This window comes from Pyxicephalus adspersus, chromosome 5 (assembly GCF_032062135.1).
Source record: "Pyxicephalus adspersus chromosome 5, UCB_Pads_2.0, whole genome shotgun sequence".
NCBI classification, from domain to species: domain Eukaryota; kingdom Metazoa; phylum Chordata; class Amphibia; order Anura; family Pyxicephalidae; genus Pyxicephalus; species Pyxicephalus adspersus.
In genome coordinates, this window is record NC_092862.1 from 3,821,087 (window position 1) to 3,847,159 (window position 26,073).

General features: G+C 40.5%; 1 long non-coding RNA gene across 1 annotated transcript in view; it reads left to right on the forward strand.

Annotated features, from left to right (window-relative positions):
- The first annotated feature begins 8,297 nt into the window (after window positions 1-8,297).
- The window catches only part of LOC140331936 (uncharacterized), a 46,933-nt gene continuing 29,157 nt past the window's right edge, over window positions 8,298-26,073 (forward strand). Inside the window, exons 1-3 of the long non-coding RNA XR_011920985.1 lie at window positions 8,298-8,476; window positions 9,235-9,387; window positions 12,016-12,137. This is a non-coding gene — a long non-coding RNA (uncharacterized lncRNA). The remainder of the gene's footprint in view (window positions 8,477-9,234; window positions 9,388-12,015; window positions 12,138-26,073) is intronic.

Below are 26,073 nucleotides of genomic sequence, written 5' to 3' on the forward strand. Positions count from 1 at the left end.
TGTTTGCTCTTTTCATTTTGCTATCTCCAGCTCCAATCTATCCGTCTCTCTCTTTTTATTTTTCGTTCCCTCTCCATTTCTTGTGTTTCTCATGTTTGCTCTCTCTTTTTTCCAATCTCTTGATCCAATCTCTCTGATTGTATCTTGTAGCAGGTAATTCTCTTCTCTCTATAGACCATTGTTGTTCAGCATATAGATGGACCCGGGAAGGCTGCAATTACAAGGCCTTCTGCTGATAGTGAAGTTGTAATGTATCTGTCTATTGTGGAGGAAACAAATAACAGCCAAGGTCAGGCAGAGTCCATCATGGGAAAGGGAACAAAAGCTTTCAGGATCCAGTGAGGGATTAGTAAACACAATGATAGGCAAACAATGGTGGCCCGTTGGGCACGGATGAACGCACACCCATGGCGCCTTCAATTTCCTTTTAATTGATGCTTTGGAGATAAACGTAACATCTTTTCAAGAAACATGACAATTTCTTCTGGCCGGCACAGAAACACATAAGTCATCCTTTTCCCCATTTCCATCCACAAAGGGCATCTGTTAGTTTTAAATCAGGCTTTTGGCCCGTTTTTATTTATTGGCCAGGAAATCAAAGTGGCGGCTGTCAGGATCGGTTATGCGGCCCATCTCCTCTCTAATACCTCCATACCAGCAGACATCAGGAGATTCCAAGATGCAAGCAGATGTCAGTTTAGCGGCTAATGACACGCGGTACCTGGGAGCGGAGCAATATAGTCTGCGCTGCTCATACAATTTGCCAAGGGGGGAGAAATGGAGACGGAGTTGATTAACTTCCGGAGTTGGTCATAAGTCAGGGCAGGAAAACTTGGTGTCAAAAATCAGAAAATGATTGCGGGGCCTGTCACTATTGTGTCAATCTTTGCAGCTTTTAGACTGCAAATAACCAACTGTTCCTTTTTGTGGATTGTTTAACTCTTCCCGCACCAGAGACGGAACATAGGGTCCCTGTGCAGCAAGAAATGAATCTTTAGATCCTATAAAGCTGAATCCCAGGCTAACGCTAAATACATAAAAGAAATACATATTAGGGAGCAATTCAAACTCTTCAGAAAACGAACGATTAACGACTGATCAACGGTTATTCACGATTATACAATCATATTGTGCACAATTCTGTACATGCTGTAACGATACGACCGTTCAAATATAATCCACCATTGATGTACACACGCTAGATACGATTGTTTGAATGATGCAGGAATTGAGGTGTAAAGGAGAAAGTGTATCTCAGAACAACCCACGACCACTGAACGACCATACACACAATAGATAGCGAACGATCGTCACCCAATCAGACGGACGTTAGTTTGAAGCGACATACCTCGTTCATCGGTGTCGTTGGCCAGTCGTTGTTTTTTTTTTTGTTAACGATTATCGGACGAACAGTCATTAGTCGCTTGTTTCCAACAATATTAATTGCACGTGTAGACGTAGCCTTAGATCATTCCCCATCCAATGTTAGATTAGGACAAAAGGGGGTTCTAGGCAAGGTAGAAACTTTGATATATACTCTATATGTGATTTCAATCTCTTTTTTTGCTTATGTGCCAATTTGAATATCATCTTTGGATTTAGTGCTCAGAGGTCTTAAAACCTAGGATGGAATAGGAGGTGGATGAGAGGAGCCATAAATAGGGATTGGAGGTGAAAGAGAAGATCCATACAGAGAGGGTGAATGTGAATGAGAGGGGCAATACAGAGTTGTTAGAAGTGGATGAAAGGAGCCATATAGAGTGGATGGAAGTGGAGGAGAGGGGCAGTATTAATCTGGATCTGACATGGATCTGGAAGATTCTCCACCAGAGAATGTTTCATTGCATATCAGATTCACTTCTTTATAAATAGACCCTATGTGTAATAGTACCAAAGCTCATATTACTGCTACCTACAGATTTATAATACATAACCTGACATGGGTATTAATCTTTAAAGGTTTTGCATCATCTAAATTCTATTTAGTTAAAAGACAACATGCTTCCCATCTCATTATTTGGAGCTGAAAGCCACAAGTTTAAAACTGAAGATCTGCCATAAAAACTTTGTTCCATCATTGGCTCCCATCTCTGTGTCAGTATGTTCTGTTTTATTCCATCCATCTGTTTTATTCTCTTTTATTTTTTTATATTGTTTGCTGTAGTCTGCCTGTTGCTTGTAACTTAAATCTTTTTTGCAATACCCACTCATGGACAATAAATAAATATAAGCGTTTTTTTTATTGTTTGTTAGAACACAAATGTGTAGACTTTGTAGTGTGTGTGTGTCTGCTATAACCCTATAATTAATATTGTCTGGTTTTGGCTAACCTTAAAACTGTTAGATACAACATTGTGTGTGGCCCTGTACAGTGGCCTGTTTGGTGGCAAAGCCAACTAATTAAAGGCTTTTTGCCAGCCTGTAATTTGTTAGTGGTGGCAGCTTGGATTAGTCTGTGCATTCTCTTGATTTTGGTATTTTCTGCATCAGGATTGGCGTACTTTAGCATTTTACCACATACTCGTTAAATTCTGAGGCCATGATAACCTCACGTATTGGCCCATCTCTCCGGTCATTTTTCCCGTCTGTGGCACTTCTGATAATGCATGCTCCCTTTGTATTTGATAATTGTAGACTGGATCCTAGAGCATGGCCACCCAGTAGGGATCATCATCTATGTGAGGATCATTCTGTAAAAAGAGCAACATAAAGTTACTCATGTGGCTCAAAACGCCTGCCTCTGAAGACCAAAATATGATCAGACAACACTTCAATGTCTTTTAGGCTCCTTCCCTAACTATGAGCATTGGCAGGTAATCACTAGCAAAAGAAAATCCCTACATAGCTTTCTCGCATTCCTCTTCTTCAGGGACAACGCAATCCTCTGCTTCCTCGGTCTGTTTCCCAAGCATAGAGACACTAGACAGTGAGGTAGCCTACCTTTCTCTACCAAAGCCACTCCACCTGCATTGCTAAACATTAACAAAAATGGCGGACATTTCTCTTCCTCCTTTGACACCAACTCCCTGAACTTCAAGAGCATCTGTTTCATCTAGGATTAAATGTAGACGTATAGGGATGTCAGAAATGAGCCTGTATTCAGGTACTTTTGTGCTGGTGCTGTAAACCCGGCAGTAGGGAACACCGTCACTTTGAGAATACACTTTTTCAGCCTTATCCAGCAATGACTGTAGGACCGGTTGGTTGGTTCAGAAGTGTTGACCACCTATCAAGGTACATATGTTAGGTGTCCAAAGTGGAGGCCTGCCAATAGATTGGGCCACTTGTCACTTAAGCCTTGCCTGGTTGAAGGGATCAGCCAAATGAGGGAGAGTGCAGCTCATGGTTTGAATGTAGATTAACCACAAAATGGCACTTGATACCAAGCTTCAGTGGCATATTCTTGGTCATATAGCCATGCATGGATATATACAAAGGATGAATGTGCCCACCCATCTTTATATTGGCAATTTCAACACCATAGCTCTGCAATACTTGAGTTGAGGTGCTGAAATGGTGTGAGCTGCACTTTTTTCCTTTTTTAAACCTAAATTTGAAGGCTACTGATTTACAGTGATGGAGTAGATTTTGGAGTAGAAGCCAATGTTGGGAAGGGTGTTGGTGGCTCCAGTCCCGGCCTATGCTTGTTGCTTTTTGCTTTGTAACTGTGTTCCTCATTACTGCTGGAGGAAGATGGGGTTAGGGTCCTGCTAAGTCTCATCCAAACAGATGATTTGCTCTGAATAAAGACAGCAATGGGCCACTTGTGTGTTACAAAGGGGGAAGGAATTGGAGGAAGAAGAAGCAGCAGTGGCGGGAGAAGGAGCAAGGTTTAGCTGCTCGGTTCACTGGGCCAGGATTTCCTTCCCTGTAATCTGGTGGTGGGTTTTTATATGATTAATCATGCACGTAGTACCAAAGTTGCCAATGTTCTTGTCCTGTTTCTACTACTGCCGACAAATGTTGTAAATGAGTGCCTTTGGTAGGGGAGGGGGTGTTGGAGCTGCTTCTATATACTTTTATGTAGTTTAGGCTATATATATGCTAAAGGAATCCATATTAGAGGTTCTTAGTTTTTGTTAATTGGTTCATATGTTATATAACCTTGAAAAAATGAGCATGAATCAACCAGCTAGTACAGGTAATGCAGCATTGCTGGAAAAACTCCCATTGAAGTTGTACTTTTCAGGAAACACCGTTCTGTGTGCTGGGGAGAAATTCATCATTCTCTCTGGTTATTTCCTGGAAGCAGCCATGATTGTCTGACTGTTTTCTGATTATCACTTGTCAACACTAAACAAGGACAAGGATGAATTTTCACAGCGGGTGCTGCATACTCTAAAAGTGTTTTCTCTCTAAGAAGACAAGCGTGGATAGTATGAATGATACTTATCCATAATGTGTCTCTGTTCTTGTCATTTTCCTGAGTTAGAGGCGATGAACAGACCTTCTAGAGAGATGGAGATACAGATTTGGCTTTGTAACATTTGAATACCAGAAGATGAGAAAAAGAAGTCAAAATGCCACCATCTGGTCCAATTTAAAGGGAAAGTGCAATGGTTAAAGTGGACCAACTCCAAATAGCCAATCAGAATTTCAGATGTGCCTTCAGTTAGCTCTAATATGCTGCCAGATATAACTGGACTTTCCACATCTTTACTATGCTTGGAAAGACTGGACTCACATCATGCCTATTGAATTTAGGGCCATCTTGACAAGTGCTTAATGTTCTTAGGTTGACATGCATTGAAATCCCTTACTTAATGCACTGCATAGATATGCAGTTTCTTTTTTGTTGTTATCAAGTGCATTTCTCTCCACAGGAAAGGAGATACAACGGATATTGATCTAAAATGTCAAAACCATCATCTATCAATAAGTTTAGGCCATTGCTTTGCACTCTGCATGCCAGTGCCTCTTTAAGTTGAGTTGCATTTACATGCATGTTCAATATGGCCTCCAGTGGTGCCATGCAATGGACTGGACTGGCACACACACTGACTGGGTGATCTATTCCTTTGTGATCCCACCCTGACCTGTCCCTTGATCCCTGATTGGGCAAGGGTCAAATGAAGGCTCTCCCAGCACCTGACCCCTTTGTGATAGCTTTGGCATTTGTATAATTGCAGCAGGATTCTTTGTTGGGCTGGTACCTGTTTCCAACTGTTGCTCCATTAGCCCTTCAGATTGGTTTCTGCCTGGACTGACCTCAGCTTGACATCTGACCACAAATCCCATCATTACCTGTTCTGGCCCATTGATTACCACTATTTGACCCTGTCTTCACCCTCTGACCTGGGTTCTCCAACAATTTGTGTCTACCAGAAGCCCCCTTTTGTGTACTTTAGTCCTTTTCTCACGACAGCCCAACTTTTCTCCTGAGGATGAGCAGGAACTTGACTATAGATGAAGAACTTGGCACTAAAATAAGAGTTTTGCACCTGCTGTAGCATGTGTGTTGTGTTGTTTCTTCTTATAGCTTTGTCTCTTATATTTGCCCAAATTTTCAAAATTGATCAAAGTTTACCTGTAGGCTAGATGCAATGGACCATTAGAAGAAACAAACATGATGGTCTAAAATCCTAACTCAAGATTCTGCCCTCTCTCTTCCCAAGCAGTAGGTTATGCTTCAATTTGTTTTATATTTACTTTCTGCAGATGTAATATAACAAGCTGGGTCCTCTTACTCTTATCCCGCTGTTTGACCCAAGGACTGTCCTAGAAAATGGAGAGGTCTATAATGCCATTAAGACAGCTGCATCATCACATGTGGCAATAATGCCCTATGGCAGGCAGTTCCTGGACAATTTACAGTCACAATATATCCTCAGCTGCTGGGGCATTATTTTGTTTTTAAAAAGGTTTACCCAGAATTGGGTTTTAAGGTGATTTTAGGCTTTTTCTACAATTTGTAATTGTTTATAGTGATTGTTTACTTTTCTTTTAGTTTACTGAAATATATCAATATAATAAATCCTCAACAAACTCTGAGCAACCAATATATGCAAAGGGAACTTACTGGAGTTCAAATTAGGGAAAATGGTTTAGTAAAAGTTTACACAAAGTATAGAGGAGATTCTCGTTTGCTGCTGCTATGGTTTTGCAGTAAACCACTGAGGTTTCTGAATCACAAATTGTTGGTCTGAAACTATACAAGTTAGCTGCCATAAATAAAAAACAATCTATAATTCAGTTTATACCTTTTACTGCTGGTCATCTGAGCCACAATAATCCTAAGGAATTGATTACCTGGCCCTCCAATTATGAAATAGAGGGTTCATAACAACTATATTTCCCATATACACTGTCATCAGGTATAGTTGACAATTCTGTATAGATAGAGATACTGTCCTTTCATTTTGGCATTGGTGCTCCATGACGGTGCCGGCTTCTCATGCCTTTTTTGTTTTTTTACAATAGCCTAGTTATTAGCAATAATAAGGACCAGAATTAAAGAGGAAATGAAAGTAAAGTAAAATAAAAAAGTCACTTACCTCTACTTCCGCTGAGCCCTCAATCCCTCCACTGCTGGCTTCGATACAGTCCCGGATTCCTTTTTAATCCTAGTGCAAAGAAACTACTGGGTGCTGCCATCTTCTTCCAGATTCTGCTTGCATGAGACTGGGTAACGTTCCTCCTGTAAATGGAAAAAACAAAAGTGCCAATCTCACTGTGCATGTGTGAGATCCAAAACCTCCTGGGATATGTGATGTAGGTATCTGGGAAGGCTCTGCACCCCCATTCAGTCTTTACTGACGTTGCAGTAAAGACAGAATAGGAGGAGCCTCCGCTTCTTTTTAAAAAATGTATTAAACATAATTATGTAGTGCCTACTAGTGGCTAAGAAAAGTATCTTCAAAAATTGGTTGGAACCACATCCTCCACGACTACCCAACTTCTAAACTATATTCAGGCTCTGATGGGTGTAGACAAGATGGAAGCCACTCAACACCTAGATACATACTGACAACTGCATGACATTATTGAAAGATTTTGTCACACAACTTGGTATGATCAACGGGCGTTGGGGGTGCCAGTCAGGTAAATGTGCCATTACTTCTAAGATATCCAATCAAGCATCCTATAATCTATTTCTGCATTCTACAATTTTCTTTCGATGCGTGGTATAGCTCATGCAATATGATATGTAAGTTGGAGATGGGGGTGTGCTCCTACTTTGGACCTGGTAGGTTTACAGATTTCTTTTGGTTTCCTGGGTATTGTTTATTGGTTATCTGTTATATGTGTTTTAAGTGATTGAAGCAATAAAAAATGAAATGGAAAAATAGGGGTATTGATAAAATGGTAGCAAAATTCAGTGTATCTAGTTTCATGACTTGTATTTATATCTGGCTCTTTATTTAACATACTGTATAGGATTGTAACATGTACAACTGTTTTATATGTATATATAATTTTATTGTTTTGTACATTTCGTCCTGTTTTTCTAATAAAAATCATTTTTTTTTTTTTTAAATGTAGTGATATGACCTCTTGAAATAAAAAGTTCAAGCCCCTGTAGACTTCAATATTATTTGTGAACTTTGAGCAAGAGTCACAAATTCGCAAATTGAACAAAGGCAGATTGCTCCATCCCTGATATAAAGTACACCTGTTCTTTAACCTCCCTAGCGGTAACCCCGAGTGTGACTCGGGGTAGAAAAAAGTTGCTGAAAGCGGTAACCCCGAGTCACACTCGGGGTATGTAAATGTATAAGAAGGTAATAGTAAATTCAGCGCTTACCTAATCCGCCGGCGTCCCGCATCGTCCATCGCCGCAATCTCTGTGTTCTTTCTTCTTCCTCTGGCCGGCTTCTGCACCCGAAGAGTCACCATGGAGTTCCCGGAGACGTCTTTGCGTGTGTACGTTGCCGGTGGGGCGGGAAATTCAAAAACCATTTGTATTGCATTCAATACAAAATAACTGTATTGAATGCAATACATTTGATTTATATGTGTAAAATCAGTAAATTGTTTTCAAGAACATTTATTTTACAGAGTCACACGTTAAATCTGTGATCCTCCTGCTGGCCCCCTTTTATGTTGCATTTACAGCAATATTTGGGGCTGAATTCTGCTCTCACGGCTTATCTAAATGAATAAATTGCGCTGATTCATGAGACAATTAATAGAGAGGGAGAGGTGGTATGAGGGGATTACCCCGAGAACAGAATGAACAGTAAACAAACAAAACAAAGGAAGCGATAGGAGAATTGCTACATGCTGATATATGAATCCTGAGCAGAAATGATCTGCTTCTAATTGTTTAGGAGAAGAGAAGAAGAGCAGTTTATCAATCCACATGATACAGTCTGCAGCCACAGAGACTTTAATGAATTCAGACTGTTTACTTAGACTGGAATTAATTTGTATTAACTGACATGTTGGTTTTAATTCCTAATAAGCTGCGGTGAGCAGTTTAAATTATAAATGGAATGATTTGCACTGGATGCACAGATACTTTTTTGCTGACTCGGTGAGTTAACCTGTTCTGCATGGATGATGGCACCTTTATTTTTAATAATAATAATAATAAATATGATTCATATTTTATGGGTATTGCTGGATGACATTCCAAAATTTAAAGGGTCATCCCATGCAAAATCGATGTATTGGGTGTATGGAGTACATTCTGCATCTCCCAGGCCAGGAACATTTGGGGTTATAGCAAGGAGTCCCATAGGGGCAGCCAGGGACAGGTAAGTGTAGAAATGTATGCCTAACATGGCTGTGTGTTTATTTATGACTATAAAATAAGTATGATAAAAAAAAAGTACCCATGCATGCCAAACTTTTACATTAATTGGCAAAGTAATTTGGAGAAGTTGGTGTGTGTTGTAAGGGAGGTTGTGGCGAAATATCCTAAGTGAAAAAATGTAGAAACAATGAAAAATCCCTGAATTGTCTTACCCAAGGATTTTTGGTAACAGTACTATGTTCAGGAGCTTTGCAATTACAATAAACAATCAGCAAGCAGCTCGTAAAATTGTGTTTTCTAGGCATATTATGTGTTTGTTTGTTTTTTTCTTTAAAAAAAAAGATGAGCGGTGCCTCCCATTTTGTCTTTACTGCTGCGATGGTAAAGACTAAATAGGAATCCCAGAGCCTCTTAGTTACTTAAGTTACCTATCCCCAGAGGCTTTGGGCTGCTTCTTCTACTCTTGCCCAATCTCGAGGAAAGGGCTTTTCCAATATCATGCAGGCGCAGTGATACATTTTTTTTTTCATTTACAGGAGGAAACGTGCCAGTTCTAGCGCCTGCGCAGTGTGAGATTGTGTCATAAGTAGAAGCCTGAAAATGAAGGAAGAAGAAGGCAGCAGCAACCAGGCAGAATCCAGGACAGCGCAAGGCCAAATAAAAGCCAGTTGTGGAGGGATCGAGTAAAGGTACCATATATACTTGAGTATAAGTTGATCAAAGTAAAAGCCAAGGTTCCTATTTTTACCTTGAAAAACAGGAAAAATTGATTGACTCGAGTATAGGCCGAGGGTAGGAAATGCTGCAGCTACTGGCAAATTTCAATATTCAAAATAAATACCTCAATTTCCTCAATTGGGTCCCATGTTAATGGTGGAAGCACTGGTTGACGCCATCCTCTTCCATCTTCTTCCGGCTACGTTACCCGATCTCGCATTGTGCAGATGTGGGATCAGGTGATGTAGCCTGCTATAAATGGGGGTAAAAATGCAGATCTCACTACGCATGCCTGAGATTGGCATTTTTTCCCATTGAAGGAAAAAGCCCCTTTTGGGCATGCTTTGAGATTGGGCATGCACAGAAGGAGCAGCTAGAAGCCCCCTGGGATGCGTGATGTAGGTATCTGCACTCCCATTCAGTCTTTACCAATGTGGCGGTTTCTCCTCCCTTTTTTTTCTCTTTAAAGTGTTAAGTAATAAAAAAAAGATAATTTTTACCTAATATAAAAGGGTTATCTACCGTTTTATTTACAGTAAAAATTTTAATTATAGGTCCGCTTAAGGATTTTCGAATTTTGTCCCGGTGAAAACAGTCATCCAAAAAAAGTGAAACTCTCTAGTAGAGGCATAGATAGGGGATTTAACACTACACTAATCTGTACAAAATTAGGTTTTTCATATATTTTAAACTTGATCTTGCTTTAGATTTTGTTCCTTTTAACAAATACTGGAAGTGACATAATTAAGTTATAAGTTTTTGCTACCTGAAAATGGGAATTTATAACAAGCAATTTAGGTATGCAAATAGTTTTAATAAAGGACGCCCATAATTGCAAATACTGTAGCCAGATGGAAGTCTTTCTGACCCGGGGGTGGTCAATATGGAGAGAGCATAAAATCTTTTGCAAGCAGCAGAAAATGAATTTGCACACCTTAATGAAAATAGAGGAGGCGGAAAGGACGTTGGTGTCACTGGATAAATTCCCCTAATTGATAGAGCAGCAGTCTTAGTGCTTCTGCTTTATTCTTAATGTAAAATAACACAAAAAAAGTCACTGCTGCAAAAAAAAAAAAGTAAATGAACAATTGGTATTCCTTGGCATGGCTGCTCATCTTTACAGGCTGTAAAATGAAATGGGACATTTTTAATGGATAAAACTTTGTGGCACTCACAGTATATTAAGTCAAAATTTAAAAAAAGGATTAAAAAAGAAGCTACCATTGCAAAAATTTATGTACAGTAAGTGTAGCAACAAATAATAAGGAATTAAATAAACTTAAAGCCCACCTCCAGGTGTGTTGAGCCAGACCATTGGGATTTTAATCTGGCCCTATTTTTACATGTAATTTATATCATTTCGTACAAGCACTGTCCATCCATCTGATACTGACCTGGCCCATCAGTCAAATTTTAAAACTCATTGCGGTCCCTCAGCCAAAAAGTTTGCCTACCCATAGTCTCTACTGCAGCTACAGGTAAGTCAAAAATAAGTCAGCCTATCACCAACAGATCGTCTTCTAGATCTCAAGAGGACCTCAATGCTAAACTGCAATTAACAAATGTCCACATCAGCCTTTCTTGACCTTTTCTACATGGGGAAACCCTTAAATTAACTTTCAGGTCTTCAGGGAACCCCATCTATAATTACTATATCCACAGCTCACAGTATATTAGTGTTGGGGTTCCCTGGGACCCTAGTTGAAAAACACTGATTTACGTCATGGAAGGGGTGATATGGACACCTGAATCAGGATCCTCTTTGCATATATAAAGAGAGAAGACTCTGAATCAGAATGTGTAAATGAGTAAAAATCAGGAGTAAAAGGGGCATTTAGATTTTGGTATTTTGCACCGCAAGCCCAAGCACTGTTGTTGGTACAATTCTATAATGAACTACAGAACACCCCTCTTCCGCCAGGGATTCATGCAACCAACGCTGAGCTGAGCATGCGTAGCTAAGCGTTAATTGCCGAGATATCTGGCACATCCCAGCTTTCCCTGTGAATGTGGGGAGTGAATGAAATCTTGTGAGTCTCAGTGCCCATCCCAGCTTGGCCAATCAAGATGGCTGAAGAATGGGAAAGAGAAGAAGGAAAAATTCCGCCTGCAATGGTATGCAATGGGGAGTGAGGATAAATAGGGTTTAGTTTTGCTTTAACAATAAACCAATTTTATTCTGGATTCGAAATTCAAAAGTGTCAGATGTAATCATAAGGCTGGCGGAAGACACTTCTAAAGCTGCTCACTGTAAGAACCCAGTGGAAGTTTGAACACCAGGAACTCACGTTTGGCACCCAGCATGTCGTGGCGTGATATATCTGCAAAATATATTATATTTCCTGTTCCTTCCCATACAATGCCCAGAGTTTCTTGCTGGCAGGCGAGTAGAAACAAACCCCATCCTCGGAAAAGTTGATGAATCCAACTGAGAGATCAATCGGCTGAACAGGGAGCTTGTGAAGTAAAAAATCAAAAAGATGCACAGTCCTTAAGCTGCTCCACTTTCCAGTGTTGGATCAAAAGACAATCCGTAGGATATGTACTCTGACTATTTATTGATGTTTACCCGGCTCAGACGTTGTTTTTTTTACCTATAGGGCTACCAAAGGATAAGGAACAAACCAAGTTTACTAATGATGAATGGTGAGCGGCTTATGTGAATGCAAATATGAAGAAAAGTATGATGAGCCAAACCAACCCATAACATTTTTGTTTAAAGGTAAGTTGTAGTTTTAAAATAAAATTCTGTTACTGATAACACCCAGATATGACCAGTAAGGTAAATGGAATTCCACATATGGAATGTGCCATTAAGTGGATATACTTAGTGTGACTATATATGTCCCAACTCCCACCTTCCAGGAGGTGTGCTACTGGGTAATCCACCAGGCCTTCCATCTTGTGTTGTTTTCTGTGAAACCTGGAGCCGGAAGTACGCCAGTCACTAGCTCTTGTCTATAGAACCTAAATCCAAAGGGGGATGCCCAAAACCCAACCCAAAACCAACTATTGCCTATGGGGCCTGAAATCAAAAGTAGACGAGCTTCTGTTGTTTGTCTATGCAAGAGGGTTCCGGATGTGGACCCAGCAGTGATTGTTGTCTTTGGGACTAGATATCAAAAGGTGGTTTTGAGTCCATGTCCTGCTTTTAACCCCCTAGACAAAATAAGCACGGGTCTTCCTTTTGATCTAGTTTCTATAGACAAAGGCTAGTGTTCGACATACTTATAGCTCCAGGTTCCATAGAAGCTTCCATGTCGGAAGGCCTGGTGCATTACCCAGATTTTGACCCAGCACTGATTGTTGTCTCTGAGACTGGGAGCCAAAGTAGCCCAGCTTTTGTTATTCTCTATAAGAGAAGGGTCCAGAAGCTGATCCAGCGCCAATTGCTGTCCATGGTAACTGGAACCAGAAAAAGAACCAACTCCTTTTGCTGTCCTTGGGACCAAGAGCAAAACTAATTGTTGTTTATGAGACCTGAAGACAAAAGAAGACCCAGCTCATGTGTTCTATGGGAGATGGAACCAGAAGTTCACCCAATACCAATTGTTATCTATGGGACCTGGAGCCAGAAGTATACCGGATTCCTGCTATTGTCTATGAAACTAAGAGCAGAAAGTAGACTGAACACTTATTGTTGTATATGACACCTGGATCCAAAAGTAGACCTAGCTCTTTATGCTGTCTATGGGACCTGGAGCCAAAAGCAAATCTGACTCCTGTTATTGTGTACAGAGCCAGGAGCCAAGAAGTGGCCCTGGCACTGATTGTTGTCTATAGGACCTGAAGCCTAAAGTAGTCCTGGCTCATGCTGCTGTTGTCAATGAGAACAAGAGCAGGAAGCAGACCAAACACATTGCCTAGTAGCCCAGAGGAGGACTGGAGTTTGTACCACAGCTGGCCTGGTAAGTAAATCTACCTAATGGCATATTCCATATAGTAGGTGCTAGGTACTGTAGAAACTGAAAATTATCTGTTTACAAAATTTTTGACAGGATCACAGACTCCCTATGCTATACTGATATAGGGGTAATATTGCCATCCTGAACCAAGACTACAAAATACTTCTCTCAATATCTCCATTACATAGAGGGTAGGGGAGCTGTAGTCCTCATTGACAGATGAGAACAATGATAACTAATGTGTGTAGAACAAGGAAAGAACACAAGAATTCATCATCTCACTCCGGACAGGACAACAAATATTGTTTATACTTGTTGAATGGCTTGAGGGCTGTTTTTCTGAATGTTATGGGTTCTTTATTTCAGTTTAGTGTGACTGATCCTTTTAGTGGGGGAGGGACAAAATCAAAAGTCTTGTTGGGAAGGCACTGTTAGCTAGGTATGCCCCTGAAAGCCACCATATTTTTACATTTACCTTTGATTGCTATAGCATGTAGGAGAACAGGGGCAGATATAGGGTGTTGCAAAATTTAGGGCCTCAGAACTTCATCAGCCAACAGGGATTCCCACAGGAGCGGGGAGCCCCAACTCAATTCTGCACAGTGACCCCATATTGGCTCCATCCACCACTGCAGTAGAACCCATCTGCTGATTGTTATATTTGTTGAAATCCCTCATGACTCTTTTGACTTGTTGAGGACATGTTTATTCCTTCTTGGTTAGAGGGCCGATGGGAACTTCTCGTCCTCCTCCCATGAGGCAGCCCCAAGGTCCAAGTGGCCAGGCCTAAACATGTTGGCAGAAAGGAAGCTCATTACCCCGTGTAAGCTCCGACAATGACCAACAGAGAGCTTATATAAGGATTGGAATCTTCACTCCATTAGATGAAGAATGCAGTGGGGGAATGTGAGTGGGTAACATTCACTGGGGGTAGGGGGGTCTATGAAAAGTACTTATCACTTTCTGACACCTAAATTTGGAAAGTGACTCACATTAAGCAAAACACTCCCATCTTTGCATTGCACTGAAGATTTTTTTCATCATGCTGCCGCTGTTACAGGGTTGACAATGTTTTACTTAGTGTGCAATATCTGGAAGTTATAAATGATCCTGTCATTGTGTCCTGAAAAGCTAAGAGCATGAATTAGTCATTATCTTCCCATCTCCCACATCTTGCTTATCAAATCCAGCCACAGTTCCCCCCAAGTGGAACGATTTGTAAACAGCGGCAATTAGAGCTCGTGGAAGGCTGCGAGCCGGGGACGCCGCTTGGCGAGCCTCAGAATTCTGAGAGGCCGTTCATAAATTATGAATGACAGTCCCCAATAAAACCATTATCTAACAAAGTGCTGGAGAAAAACCAACTGATTATTTTCAATAGGCCACTAAATCAAAAGCTCCGAACTATGATAAACTTGTAATAGTGGAATATTAACTATAAAGTCTGCTTGCTGCCGGCCTCAAAATAACTTGGAAGTTGATTATCTGGTACAAGTGCTAAAAGCTTTACTATTAGCATGAATAAATTAATAGGGAAAGCAAAGATTACTTTATTAATGGATCCAGGTAACTTTCTAAATCTTTTTAGGTTAGGGTCATGGAACCGTTGTATGTTGGCTTTCAGCAGTTTTTGTTTTTGATGTGACCTACCCTCCAAAAAAAAAACCTAATTCTTCATCCCATCCACCCAACGCTTGGTGCAAAAAAGTTTTGTCCATACTTTGTCCTCAGGAAAAAAAATTACATTTTCACATTATGTAATATTTTACCAGCAGATGGCGCACTAATCACCTTTTTACATATTTATCTAATTCTGCTTTCATCTGTGCTTAATGATGCTAAATATTTACAGAACACAATTATCCAATAAAGCCGTAACTCCTCCCTAATCAGACTGCTCAAAGTGAGTTTTTTTTTTTAGACAAAGGTAGCTACAAAGCAAACTTAATCTGTCATGCTGGGCCTTTAATATATGCAGTATATATAATGACAGCGCCCCTGATCTGTTTGTAAGTGGCAAAAAGGACTTTCCCCTGTTTAGCTTGAAAAGTGTTTTGGCAGCCCCTATATATGATTTTGTATATGGCCTTAGAGACATACGCATTCCATTTTAAAGTGAGCAGCTGCAATTTTGTTATAAGTTGTTCAACTTTGTATATCTTAAAATATTCTCCCATGCATTGTTAGGAATTCTATAGACCTGAGTGCAATTTTACCTTTTACACAAGAGCTCCTGCAGTACCCCTTGTCACTCCAATCAAAGAAGGTCCCAGTGGTGGTGGTGGTCTTTTTACATGTAAATGCATAACAGATTGTGAAGATAGGTAAAAATAAAATGGATCCACAACACTTCCTTGCCTAAGCGGCTTTATGCCTTACAGATTCTTTCTGAAAAATTGATGTTATAAGGCATCCTTGCAAAATTGTGGCATTGGGTCTAAAAAGTGTCTGGTATTTCTTCACCCGAGTCACTAGTGAGGACGAGTTTGGCCACAGGACGTCTTTTGGGCTTCAACCCTCAGGATAACCTTGTGGGTGACAGCTGATGGTAAGACTGGACCAGGTACCAGAACACTAAAACATAAGTACCAGCTGAGTTGTAATAAAAAATACCAAATAGGAAGAAAGTTTTGAAAGACTAGAAAACTAAAAACTAGGCAGTATAAATTGGTGTCAGAGAACTAACTTGGCTTTGTTGTCAGATCAGAGTTTTGCAAGACCATCCTAGAAACTGACCTTTGTTCAAGTTCTGCATCTGTGCTTTGAACCAGCTTGAAATGGAGGGCCTGATATAATAAAGCTCTCTGAAGATACACTTTCATCAATGAACTTGGGTGATCCAGCAAACCTGGAATGGATTTCTTAAAAGTCATTTGCTATTTGTTAGCAAATGTTTTCAGTCCTGGACCAGGTCAATCCCAGGTTTGCTGGATCAGCCAAGTTCACTGATGAAAGTATATTCTCCAGTCTTGGAGAGCTTTATTAAATCAGACCCAATGTGTATGTAACCACCTCATTTTAAAGAGTTCATTGAGTGTAACTTTGCATGGATGGGAAATGTTGTGCAGATGTTGGGTTTTGCTTGCCCTCAGTTATACTCACTTACCCTGACAGAGACTGTGCACAGAATGGAGGGAATGTGCCGAAGTTATCATGACCACTGGATGCTCATCTATTGAGGTGAACATCCAGCACCTGACTGGCAATGCCATGTACTGGGCACCAACATGGTGTGGATCTACATCTAAACATGGCATGCAAGTTCCTTACATGAATTTTAGGGAATTATGAAGGTATCAGAAGACAAAATGATTCCTGCCATGGCTACAAACAATTCAGTTTGTCTTCCTGTCAATGCCTACAGAATATTCCCACTTTTTCTTACCATGTTTTAAGTAAAGAAATATGAAATGATAAAAATATTCCCATGGGCCAGAAACTGGGAGCTGTGGCTGGTAAAACCCACAATTGTAGATACATTAGATGCGTGTAAAATGTAAAGTCATCAACGTACAAGACTGACAGCGTACAGTCTCCCTCAAGTTAATGGTCTATTGAAACATTACTTTAATTTTAGCTCTGCATCATTTACTGTCAGCAATTAATGGGATGTGTTTTACTATTAATTACTTTTTGCTTGGTGGGAAACCAATATCGTTCCAGAGAGCTGTAACATTATTCGGTTATGAAATGAAAATCAAAAGGCAGATGGCAGTTAATTGCAGTTAGAAAAAAAGTATTTCACTAAAAGAGTGGTAGTTGGCCAAGTGGCAGCAGATGAAGATGAATGAGCAATGAGGACAATGTATGAGATAACACTAAAAGCATTAGAGCGTACTACAATCTCTACACCCCATACCCAGTCACTAATCTCTACACCCAATGCTCAGTCACTACAATCTCTACACCCCATGCCCAGTCACTACAATCTCTACACCCAATGCTCAGTCACTACAATCTCTATAACCCGTGCCCAGTCACTGCAATCTCTACACCCAATGCTCAGTCACTACAATCTCTACAACCCATGCTCAGTCACTACAATCTCTATACCCCGTGCCCAGTCACTACAATCTCAACACCCCATGCCAAGTCACTACAATCTCTACACCCAATGCCCAGTCACTACAATCTCTACACCCAATGCCCAGTCACTACAATCTCTACACCCAATGCCCACTCACTACAATCTCTACACCCCTTGCCCAGTCACTACAATCTCTACACCCAATGCTCAGTCACTACAATCGCTATACCCCGTGTCCAGTCACTACAATCTCAACACCCCATGCCCAGTCACTGCAATCTCTACACCCCATGCTCAGTCACTACAATCTCAACACCCCATGCCCAGTCACTACAATCTAAACACCCTATGCCCAGTCACTACAATCTCTACACCCAATGCCCACTCACTACAATCTCTACATCCCATGCCCAGTCACTACAATCTCTACACCCAATGCTCAGTCACTACAATCTCTATACCCCGTGCACAGTCACTACAATCTCTACACCCCATGCCCAGTCACACCAATCTCAACACCCCATGCCAAGTCACTACAATCTCTACACCCCTTGCCCAGTCACTACAATCTCACCCCATGCCCAGCCAGTGCAATCTCTACACCCCATGCCCAGTCACTACAATCTCATTACTCAATCCCCAGTCACTACAATCTCTACAACCCATGCCCAGTCACTGCAATTTCTATAGTCATTGCCCAGTGGGCATTGCAATCTCTACACCTAATGTCCATTCACTACAATCTCTATACCCAGTACCCAATCACTGCAATTTCTATACCAAATGCCCAGTCACTCCAATCTCTTTTCCCAATATCAGCACTACAATATATTCATCCAATGCTCAATCAATACAACCTCTATTGCCAATACCAGCCACTGCAATCTCTACATCCAATGCTAGGTCCCTGCAATCTTTATGCCCAATGCCTAGTCCCTGGTGTCTCTATACCCAATCACTTTAATCTCTACACCCAATGTCCATTCATTAAGTATAATTTCTACATCCACATTCCACATGTCAAGCCATTGAAATCTCTATACTCAACATCCAATCACTACAATCTGTACACCCAAAGCCCAGCCACTACAATCTCTACACCCAATATCAAATCACTTCAATCTCGACTCTCAATACCCAATCACTATGTCTGTATGCCCAATACCTAACCACTATAAACACCAGGGGTGTCCAAACTTTTTGCAAAGAGGGCCAGATTTGGTGAGGTGAAAATGTGTGGGGGCCGACCATTCAGCACGTACTCAGGGTTAGTGTGGGCATGGTCTGCTGATTTTATGACAGAGGCTGTGGGCTGGTGGAAATCAAAACAAGGGCGCAACTGGCCCCCGGACCAGACTTTGGACATGCCTGCTCTACACCCAATCAATATGATCTCTACACCTGCTACAGAATCACTACAATCTCTACATCCAGTGCTCAGTCATTACAATCTGAAATGAGCTTAAACAGTACATTTAGTTTCATAAGTTGTTTTTGTGTCTTCACATTCCTCTGCAACATTCTCCTACAAGCCAAGGTTAGCTTGATATCGTTCCCCATACTTGATGTCCTGGGCTCACAGGAAAGCAGACGGATGATGCTTAGTTGCTTGACTTAAACAAGAAAGAATGGATAAACTATGGGGAACAAAGCTGATAAGAAGCTGAGTATTACATTGCAAAATGCTTTTTTTATATTGAAAACACATATCAATTTTCATTTTTAAAAGAGGATGGAGCTGCCCTTTAAAACATTTACTAAAAAGGAACCTTCTATTTACCCCCCTTCCCAATATATACACAAATGATTCCCAGAGATACTGACAAGTAACCAATGCAATGTAAACTGGCCATTGACCAAAGCCCCACAATGAGGTATGAAGCAGTTACATAATTCCTCCTCCTTCCATTGCTCCAGGACTAAAATATCTTTTGCTTTTGGATTTACGCTTTGAATAAACATTAATAAAAAAAAAAACTCCCAGCAGCATTCTGTAATTTTAAACCAGAGAGAGAGAATCTTATTTTGTGTTGGATGACAATAATTAATTCCGTTATCCCCAATTTGTTAGGTTTTCTTTTTCTTCCTCTTCTTCTTCTTGCTCGCCTTCCTGTCCATAGCGATAAGAAAAAATAATTAAAAAGAACATTACCCTAAACAAATTACCTCCTTGTAAAAACTTGCGGCTTACAAGTGATGGAGTAAAATGTTTTTCTCTAATCAGAAATTCCTGACAATCCCATTGCTTTGATGTCATATTTAAGCCTCCTGCTGAGCACCAATTATTAGCAGAAATTCTTCTCTACAAACTCCTCAAACTCTTGTTTACTACACCGCATCTTCTAGTGAAGGGATAAGGAGCTTAGGGGAGGGTGTGGATTAGAGGTTCAGTCCATTTAAAAATGGTGTTTTGGATTATAGGTGAAGCATGTTGAGTGGAGTCATCTCTTGGCGTCTATGACCATGGCTTCCATGGCTTACTCCAACATTAAGATCACTCAAACCCAATCCACTGGCCATGTACGATGTGGGATGGAGCCACATCCTTCATCTCTTTTCAATATTTACAGCTCTGGTTCCACCAGTCTAGGAGATTTGGGTAGTCCAGACTATCTTTTTGATTTCCAGCTCATCCTGTTACATTTTTTTTCAGATGTACTAAACCAATGATCCCATACAATGTGAAAGGACACTCTGTTACAGATCATATGGAGGCACCAAACCATTTGGATCCAATATCAGGGCACTTATCTTTGATGGCATTCCATCACTGGCTATCAGTATAGGGGCATTCCCCCACTGGACACTAGTGTAAGGGAGTATTGACCACAGATCGATGTTGAGAACCTTTCCATTAACCATTAAGATGGAGAGAAGGACTTTTCTAGTTACTAGCATGAGGAAAAGCCTAAACACTAACCACCAATGTTTGGGAGCCCTGACCACAGATCAATCACCAGAACCATTAACATAAGGAGGACTTTGATCACGAGGAGACACTAATCATTGATAGGAGACATTGACCACCAATTTAGGAGGCACTACATTGTCTATGAAAGCAGGCACCTCAAAATTTACCATCAATATAAGGGGGCATTTCACCACTGACGATTCTCAGTAAAAAGGAACAATACACTGCTGACTGACCCCCGTGATTATGGAGTAAATACACCAATGACTACCAATGTCAGTGACTGCCAACATAAGTGGGCACTTCACCATTGGCCAAAAAAGGGTCTTTTACTTCTAACCCTTAATGTACGGAACACTGACCACAGACCACCAACCTTGGGGAAACTTACCATTAACCATCAACATAAGCAGGAACTTCCTTGGCCACTAACATAAGGAAACACTTGAACATTGACCACCAATAAAAGAGGGTACCATGCTGGGTATGAATGCAGGCAATTAATACCCACACCAAGTATTTTACCACCATAAGGGGCACTACACTATTGATCTCCGATGTAATGGGCCCTACATTGGCCACCATAGTGTATATTTGACACTACCAACCACAGCACCTTGTATGCTGAGCTGTACATTATATATTCCCAACCATAATGTTCATTCCTTCCTAGCTGCTGATTGCTAATAATTCCTGTCCCAAGGTTTATTATTTCCTTTTAATTTCTGAATTGTTGCACAATAATTAAAACCTAATTCAATCCAAATCGTAAACCAGGTAATACAATCCAGGTGTATCAAAAGGTGTGCAAGGTCTTCTCCTTCTATAGCAACCTAAGACCAATGTCCTCTACAATCCCCTAAAGTCATATAAACTGCATACTACTGAGTCATGTGACCACATACATAGCTTGCCATGGCATAAAACATCTTTCACCGTCTTAGCAGTCCCCGTGCTAAATGTCCACATCTCAGTAGAAGACTCTAAAACCAAGGTAAATCAGTTAGGACCGAATCATCCAATTTTTAGTTTCTCCTTCATGCTAATTGTGACCAACAATTACAGCAAGAACTAGATATGGTTGTGGGAGGTTTACGAGGCTGCATGCAGAGTTCAGGCGGGTGTCAGGAGGGGAGGTTTAAAGCCACTAATCATGTATATAGATTAAAGATAAAAAACAAGCAGGCAGGCCATGATCCCCCCATCCCATATTGCTCTCATGACAGATTTACTTTAAGTATTTCTAATGAGGTCGTTATTATGTACAACACTGAGAAGATTTAAGAGGTGGCGGAGAAAATGATGGATGAACTGGATATAAAAAATACACTTAATTAGAGAGATAAACATTTGAGAAACAAAAATGATAAAATGATCTGTAATCAGGAGTTTTATGGCACCCATCTGCTCTTCAGCTATCCATCAATTTCCATGAGAGAGCCCACTACAGCTCCAGGGAGCACGAGCACTAAGGGGCCACAGAAAACAGGAGACTTTAAAGAGTAGACCTATCTCTAAAGTACATGGGGACCCTAAATGGATAGGAGTTGGTTTGCTAATGCCCTCTGTATCACAAATGATTATTTTTTTCTTTTTAGAAAATTCAGTTTTTTTAGTACTTTTTACCTCTCAGTGTTGCTGATCTCCTGCAGCTGCAGCGCCTCATAAATCTGTGCCCTATGTATCTGCCCCGAGCTTACAAAGAGCTTACAGAGCCATCTTTGCTGTTGCAGAATTGCAGCTGCTTGTGGTACTTTTAGGTATTTTATTAGATATGTATATGTCTTATTTCCAATGGCAGTAATAAATTATTATTACACAGTATTTATATAGCGCCATCATATTATGCAGCATTGTACAAAGTCTATAGTCGTGTCACTAACTGTCCCTCAAAATTTAATGTCCCTACCATAGTCATAGGTCATTTATACAGTCTAAAATTATTTTTTTGGGGAAGCCAATTAACCTTACTACATGTTTTTAGAATGTGGGAGGAAACCCACGCAGACACGGCGATAACCTGCAAACTCCACACAGATAGTGTCCTGGCTGAGATTTGAACCTGGGACCTAGCGCTGCAAGGGCCAGAGTGCTAACCACTGAGCCACCATGCTCGGAGTTTTGTTGCTTTATTTGAAAATGTTGTGAAACCTGTGATTGGCCAAGGAGAGAGCGGCAGTGGTGCACAATAGAATGGAAGCTGCATCTCATATCCCATCCCCCAGTAGCACCGTGCAACATAAAAAACTACGGATTTAATGTAAAATGTAACAACAAAAATTTTTATTACACTGTTAGGAGAAGAAACTTTTATTGGCACATTCATTAACATAATTTTGGAATTCTGCTTCTTCCATAGCTGCTTCTTTCTCTACTTTGAGAACTTTTACATCTTGTATTCAGCTTCCTACAGACACTCTGTAATTACTGCTGGAAACAACAGGAACACATGATTGCTGAACATAAAGCGTTCTTCCATGGCAGGGGTAGGATGAGCCATAGGCGCTCCACTGCGTCCTCCCCAATAGTAAACAATAGCAGTCGTTAGATGTCATTTAGGGCCCCTTCAGAGCCGAGCAGCTCCCAAGCACACAGAAAAACTTCAGCTGTGCCCCCAGGAGTGGCAAATCACACTGCGGGTATTCACCTGTGCTCAGGTTTCAGGGTGAATCTTTAAACAGTAAGCACAGGACTTGTTAGTTTTTGGAACCACACCACAGTCTGCTGCAGCCGTATTCAAAAAATGGTTCCTATTGACTTGATTATGGAGAAGTTGGGACTGCAGTTGAACCTGCGGCAGAATGCTGTTGCTCACTGCGGTCTGAAAAGAACCTCAATGATCTGGCACAGGGGAACGCTAAGTGGGCCAGCTGTACTAACCTCAAATATTCACCCCAGACTCATCACATATGATCTCAGATGACTGGAATCTTCCATTTATTCTTTTATATTGCAGCACCAATGCAGAACACACAGAGACAATTATATCAGTGCATATTACATTGTGATGGATATCACCATGCACTGAAGCAAAGAAGCACCAATGACACTATGAACACCAAAAACAATGGCTGCCACATCTATACCTAAAGATTAAAAAAATCTACAAGGGGCCCTCAAGATTGCTGAGGAGCATTAATAAACACCCATTATGTTGCACGTTGATGCATGTTGTGTTAAGTCAGTCCATTCATTTTTATATCCAAGTCAGATAATGCAAATTCCCTTTATTTTAAACAGTTCATTCACCAAGAATCAGTCCTGTTCTTTTTTTTAATGTTGCACACCACAATGCAAGGCAGGGCGTTACTGTGCTTTGTATTGCACTGCAATGCATGTGTTCTGCTTTAGTGCATTGAAGTGCCATTGACTGGAAATGTGTATGTAAAGTTATACGACATAAAGGTAAAAGAATCCCTTTTATTGCCTTTTATTTTTCCTCAACGCTATTTTTGATCAATATTGTTTAAACTGATATTTGTAATCGCCTACAAGTATTGAATGTACCATCCACTTCAAGAGGGCGATCTGAAATATGATCAATTTTATTATTGATCAATCAAATATTTATTGGAAATATAGATTGTAACAAGAAACATGATTTTGATTTTAGAACGATGATTAACCAATTAAATAGAAAAAAAAACAATACTTTCCCCAATCAATTTTTAATTTGATATTCTGCTAAAAAATCTTATATGCAATCAACAGTGAAATTGTTTTGATCATTTATTGATTGATTCAGCATCCTAATAATCTGTGTAATTGATCATAAAAGATTTGTAGTATATGGAAAACTTAAAACAGCCAATTGCAGAAGCCCTGAGTATAACGCCCAACCAATCGGCATTATTATAGAGATTTACCCTCCTTGTATGAAGATGGCTAAATGTAGAATCCCAGGATTGAGTTAAAACCAGAAAAGGGAATATATATAATGTAGCACTGATACTTTCGTCCTGCTATTCCCGATAAATTGCGTTTTTTTCCCCTTTTTAAAGGGCTGAAAATAGAATCGCTTCAAATAAAAGTCTGCCAGCTCCAGGGCACAGAAAGCAGCCTTTCATATTAAAATTATGATCACTGGAACCATCAAGCATATGATTACAGAACAAATTGTTTAAACTATATCAAAACAGCTCTCTTTAAAGTTTGACAACAATCAGGGCCCCGATGGGATTAACGATAAACCTTTTAACTGGAACAGAGTTTTTTTACATAAATTATTACGGCAGAAAAAAAAGAAAAAAACGCTGAGCCTTCCAAAAAAATGAGAACATCTAAACAATGCAAATTGCCGGTTTTATTGCCGGGGGGTAGATGGCGATGTATGAGCAATGATGGCCGTCATCTTATAGCTGAGAGCGGGACCTGAAAGACAAAACTATTTGTGCTTATGTTTGAAAATATTCATAGTTTGATTTTTATGAATTTGGAAGTTTTATAAAATTCTACTCAAGTATGTCTGAAGAGAGGAAATTGCTACAGCTGTGTTATCTCTGCATTGTGCATGATGGGCCAAGATTCATGTGGTTATAGATCCAGGAAGAGCTGACATCAGAAAATTCTGGGCCCCTCCCCATGTCTAAAAATTTGAGCAAGTTCTTTTGATGGAGGGTGGGGGGGGGGGCAATACAGAAGCACCCCCTGTGCCAACCACCTTTCCTTTGATGGCAGCTCTGGATCCAGGACTGAGTGGTGGGAGGTCAGACAGAATGAGCTAAAGCACATGTAACAGCAGTGGGCCCTTGTGTGGAATTGACTTGGGGCTCCCCCAGTTCAGCACGGAAGACCCAAGTCAAATCACCATCTTACTTGGGGGAGCATCAAGTCAATTCACCCATCACCATTTTACCCACAGGGGCCCAATACAGAATAACCCCTACGCCAACCACTCTTCCTTCAATGGCAGCTCTGGATCCAGGACTGAATGGCGGGAGGTCAGACAGAATGGGCAAAAGCAGATGTTAACCAATAGTGGGCCCTATTTGGAATTGACTTGGGGCTTCCCCGCTGAACGCCCGGGGGGGGGGTTGTTTGCTGAGGAGGGTCCAGGGCCCTTGTGCAGTAGCACACTTTGCACCCCCCTATGCTCACCCCTTATGATTGACAAGAACTATGTCTCGATCTAAGGACACAAGACAAAAAGTACTGTGATCAGTAAAGGACCAGGTGACAGAGAGCAGTTGGATTGTATTTGCACAGCCAACCACTGTGTCTAGGAACACTTTTACAGTAAGGAATCCCAAGTCTGACTCACCAGAGTGCAATGAACACTTTGATTCCTCTGATTACTGCCATGAATAAATCCAAAGAAGACAGAGGACATCTGGTGGTGAAGAAGAGATACTGCATGGGACAGCAATGCAGTTGAGTATTGCAGCCAGTGCTGCTTTTTTTTTAAGATAGTCAAGGGGAACATTAAAAAAACAATTGAGCATGATTGGGGTACAGGGGCCTTTTACAATTCATTAGCTTATTGTTGCTACAGTAGAAACTAACTATACTATATAATAACTGTACGGCTGCTGCATGTTGGTCACATAACGGCTGTGTTTTCTTATAAGGAACTACTGAGCCTAATTTTACTTTACAGAATCAATTGACTGTTAGTGAAGACACTGTACTGTGTACCTTTACAGTAAAGAATCCAACATTTTGTAGTCTAATTGTTCTTATACAAAATCAATATTCTGTCTATTTTGATTTGAAATCATCTACTATATATTTGATCTTACAGTAAATAATCCATTGTCATATATCCCTGGGGAAAATAACACACAGTGTACCCGATTTGCTTTAAAAATTGTTGCAA